The sequence below is a fragment of the Leuciscus leuciscus genome (assembly GCF_965113295.1).
Source record: "Leuciscus leuciscus genome assembly, chromosome: 3".
Taxonomy (NCBI): domain Eukaryota; kingdom Metazoa; phylum Chordata; class Actinopteri; order Cypriniformes; family Leuciscidae; genus Leuciscus; species Leuciscus leuciscus.
Genome location: NC_138727.1, coordinates 38,510,495 through 38,515,964, shown reverse-complemented (window position 1 = coordinate 38,515,964; position 5,470 = coordinate 38,510,495).

Sequence of the window (5,470 nt, the reverse complement as noted above, 5' to 3'; positions counted from 1 at the left end):
CTTTACATAAGATAGTGTCTAATTTATTTCTTCCATACTGATAATCTTATAACAAATCCGCCATATTTTTCAGTGGAGCAACACCTGAATCAGACAGTCATTCAGTGCTATATGTCAGAGAGTAGCCTACATTTAGCAACGTAAATTTAAAATGTCTTTTTATATTGTTGTTGCATTTTTTTAAAGGACAATGTTGGTCTCCTTCATGCATCTTTTTTTACTATAAGTAAGTCATTGGGCCAGACACCAGACCAGTTATTACGCACTACATGCCGAATGAACAACGCCTTAAGATATTAACTAAATGGCAAATTAACGGATGAGGGTGACAAAGCAAACATTTCCAAAGACACAGGATGATAAATAATTAGGACCGCAAAGATATTTTTTCACTTAAATGTGTTACATGGAAGATTAATCTGATATAATCTTCCAAGATTAATCCGAAGAGGCAGTCGAGCAACAGGAGAGGACGTCAGTCTGTGAGTGTTTACTTTTCTCATTAGATTTTAGCGCGGTTCTTCATTGCTAGGCTATTTATTAACAATAAATAAATAAATAAAAATTGACATGTACTGCGTTAGATTAAACTGAGAAGGCTCTCATCAACGGAGAAGAACTTGCATATTGTTGTCCTACTGTTAGTGTAACTGCTTCTATTGTTCTCATTTGAAAGTCGCTTTGGATAAAAGTGTCTGCTAAATGAATAAATGTAAATGTAAATGTAAAATATAAAGAAACAAGATCCAAATCAGAACCATTTGCTTTATGGGATTTAGGTCAAGAAAGGCCAAGAGGGTGTTGGCTTCAGAAAGATATAATTTTAATAACAGCTTAATGTGTAAAGAATGAGGTGGACCAAGATTCCTTTCACGAAGAGGGTGTTGTGTTGTGATGCAACATAACACACTATTATAATTCCAGGTTGGGCTGCTTTCGAAAAAAAAAAGAAAAAGATCTCCTACCTAACAGAAAGTCTAATTATAGCCTACTATAATTATATACAAAAAGCCATTTTATATATTTACAACTGAGTTATAATTAGCTGGTTCATCTACCCATTTTATTTTAATCCTATATGACAAATCCTTTCAAGAAATTTCTACCTGTTCTAGCACAATAACTTTTTGTGGTTTCTTGCACTTAAAATATCAAATAGGCCTACACACAAAATAATGTCAAAATGTCAGGCTTGGCGAGTTTTCACATAAACATAATTTTCACATAAACAACACATATGTCTAATTAGATGTGTCAATATTTTGTATTCTTGCATTAGAATTTAGTGACAGCAGGCTAAAATACACTCTAAAAAGTGCTGGGTTTAAAAAGTAACCAATGCTGGATTATTTGGCAACTGTCAGGATTATGTTCTGTTCAGTGTGTTTGTTCCTGTTATCCTAAATATATATCAAGCGTAGCGTTAGTTCTGGCAGGTCACGTTAGTCAAGCTCGCATCAGCTGACTCTCAGCTGATCCACATTTACCTATAGGAATACGACGCCTATCACCGTAAACATATATAAGCTCAGTATTATCAGCAGCTATCGCGTTTCTCAGGAGCTAATTACCCTCCTCCATCCCCAGCTCCTCCTCTCGCCCAGTCAGATTTGGCATTCTGATTCCCCTTGAATTATGTTGTACTTTAAAATCTTGAATTAAATATATTTGCAAAACTTTCATGTTGGTTCTGTTCTGTTTACCCCAAGGGGGGTTATTGTTGCTTTCCCTGCTCTTATCCATGCTAGGCTGCATGGATGCGCAGGGAGTTCTCGCCCAGAACGGAACCATACCGCCAATCCAAACTGTATGCTAATTGTCAATCATATTTGACGGTAGTGGTCCTGACAGAACTAGTTTCCAAGTCCATGTCAGTTTCATCAAGTTCACCTGGTTTCCATTAATTAGCTCATTAGTTCCCTCATTTAGTCTGGTATATATTCTTTGTTCAATTCTTTGTCCAATGTTAAGTGGTGGTGTTTTCCCATTCTCCTGCGATAACAAAAACTGTTTGTGTTTTTGACATTCTCTTATGTCGTGTGTTGACGTGACTGAAGACAGGACCGATTAACAAGATGGACCAATGCTATCTCACGACCAATTCGTACGAATGTGCACAATTTTTCTAAACCCCAGTGATAGGTAAGTTTAGGGGCGGGTCAGGGGTAGGTCATTCGTACGAATTCATACGAATTGGGCAATTCGTAAAATATGTAAAATTTTGTAAAAATCGTACAAATTCATACGAGTAAGGTCGTATGAATTAGCGACCACGGTAAATTTGTGAGGCCTTTGAGGCACACACCCAGAGAATTCAACAACTGGCGTGCCTCACAAACTTTCCAGACAGATTGCTGTGCACGTTTTACTTAACCAGCCTAAACGCGGAAACTATGGCATGCCTGCCCGGTGTGGGTCCTCGGGGGAATTTCGCAGAGTGGGTGCTGGAAAATAGTAGAGCGGCCAAAACCATTTGCCCAGCAGAGGATTCCAGCCCCACTCCCACAGATCCAGAGCCCAACATGCCATCATCCCTCCGCATGGATATGATGCCTGAGCCCCTCCGTAGACGGAGAGATTGAGCCCACCGCAGTGCACGAGCCAGCACCAGGAAAATTATACCTCGCCCTGGAACGCAAGTCTCCAGAAACATCAGACCAGGGGTGTGAGCCGGCAACACCATGTTATGTCTTGGGAGTATTAGCGAAGTTCGAGGGAATGGAGGAAGACCCAACCCACACTCCCACCACTGAGGGTGAGATGCTGTTGACCTCTGCAAATTATTGTTGTGATGAGCCAGGAGTGGAGATTTACCTAGATCTTCCAACCCCGTTAGTCATATTTAGTAGAACATCTCCTGTATTTAAGCTGGTTCCACCCAGTTCAGAGTCTCCTGTGCCCCCTGCTGGTTCTGCCCAGCACACACTCTCCTGTGTCTCCAGAGTTCCCAGCCAGTGTCCCTCTCCCGCCTCCTCTTCCAGCCCTGCTTCTGCTGGTTCCCTTCACCCCCTTGCCCTTTCCTCTTTCTAAATCAGCCAGTCTATCAGCCTCATCTCCACTGTCTCCTGTCAGCCCCTCGGCTCCTCCTTGACCTCCCCTCTGCGGTGTGGATCCACCTCGGGCCTTTCATCATCCAGCTCCTACCAAGCGAGTGGATCCCCCAGCTCCGCCTCCAGCAGCTGCTCTCATCACTCCACCTTGGCCCGTCACTCTGACTCCTCCATCTTGGCTCCTCCCTCCCTCGTATCCACCTGGAACCATCAAACTTCAGATCCAGCTCCACCTCAGTCCTCTGGTACCCCGATTCCTCCTTGGAAGGTCGTCACTGCAGCTTCTTTGTGGCTGCCATGACCATCGGTGTCGCCCGGTTCCATCTGCGCCTAGGGCTCCGTATTCATCGTCTGTCCCCATGGTGTCGGTTTGGACTTCTCCACCATGGCTCATCCTTCAACGTCGCAGTGGATCTTCTTCCTGGCTGGATCCTCATTCCCCCCTGGCTCTTGCCTCCTCCAGAACCCCTGCCCCACCTCCTCAGTTGGACTTTGTACGACGCAAGGACACGTCTTTCCAGAGTGGGGCATAATATCAGGATTGTGTTCTGTTCAGTGTGTTTGATTCTGTCATCCTTAATTGACAGAGTTTTTGTCAGTTTCATTCAGTTCACCTGGTGTTCATTAATTAGCTCATTAGTTCCCTTATTTAGTCTGGTATATATTCTCCCTGTTTTGTTCAGTTCTGTGTCCTGTCTCATCAATATTGAGTGGTTGTTTTCCCTTTCTCCTGTGATTATCCTGCCTGGATTTAATACATTTTTTATATTCTTTTTAACAGGCTATGGCAGCAATGCCTCAGCTCTTGTCCTGCTATTCATTTGGTGGTAAGTGAAACTTCCATGGTGGTGCATGTTTGAGTGAAGATCCAGCCTATGCTGGTCCAAGTAAAAGGAAAAAGTCAAATGAAACCTTAATTTCATTCAGGAAGTTTCCCTCAGGAATTTTTATCATTTGGCACAGACTACCCAACACTGGGTTACATTGACCCAGCGCTGGTTAGGTGTGTGAGGGGGTTCATCATTTGAATTGACAGTAAAAATGACCCATCAGCTGAGTTACAGAAATACCAGCACCTGGGTAAAAATAATAGAAAATAACCCAATAAAATGACCCAACATGCTTACCCACATTTGGGTTAAAAATAACACATTCACAATTTTAGTGAATATCTGCTGTTAAGAATCAGTGTTTGTATAAAAAAGAGTTTTGACTGATTTGAGTTAATCAGCGTAGACAACAACAGACATAATGTTAGTGTTGCTTTCGTCAACGAAAATTATGACTAAATATCGTCATCAACGAACCTTTATCATCACGTGACGAAAACGAGATGAGACACAACATAAATGCTGGCCATGTGACGATAACTATGATTAAATGCATAATGCAATATTGTTGATGAATAAAAACGAGACTAAATGTGGTTTACAAAATAAAAACTATGCTAAAATGTCTCTTTATTTTCGTTGACCAAAACGAGTTGAGACGGAATGTTATGACGTTATTTCGTCTCGTTTAGTCGCATTATTATTATTTTGCAGTACTTCTGTTTCCCGTGGCTCACTTCAGGGGCTGCATCAGGTCGCACTGCGCAGACGCAGGCGATGTCACTTCCTCACATAGATATAAACACTAGATGTCACCTTGGCTACGGCAGTTCACTGGAATGAATGCGTCAATAGAGCCGCCATCTTGGAACAGGGGAGCCCCTCCTCTTTAATGCATCAGCGTCAATGTAGACAAAGGTCTAAAGGAAATAAAATCACCATAAATCGTCATGAATGCGATTTTCTAGTTTTTTTTGTTCGGTCAGACATGCATTTAATATTGAGTCCAGAGAAAATGTAAGGTTTTGATATTAATCAATCAATCAATCAATCATTTATTTATAGAGCACATTTAAGACACAACCGAAGTTGACCAAAGTGCTTTACAAGGAATAAAAGAAACACAAAAATAAAACCAATATACATACATAAATACCAGACAAGCCAAAAAACATTCAATAGAATAAAAGAAAAATCCAGGAAGACAAACTATAGAGTGTTAAAAGCCAAGGTGAATAAATGAGTCTTGAGCTGAGATTTAAAAGTACAGATAGATGGAGCATGCCTAATAGAAGGAGGAAGGCTGTTCCACAGCTTCAGCCCAGCAGCGAAAAAAGCGCGATCACCATGTTTTTTAAGTTTTACTTTAGGGATTGTAAGACGGCCAAGGTCAGAGGATCTCAGGTTTCTGGATGGAGTGTACGGAATCAAAAGATCCGTTAAGTATTGAGGTGCCAAATTATTCAGGGTTTTATTGACAAATAATACAATTTTAAACTCAATCCTATACTTTACCGGAAGCCAGTGCAGAGACATCAAAATAGGTGTTATGTGGTCGTACTTTCGCTTCCCTTCAAGTAGTCTAGCGGC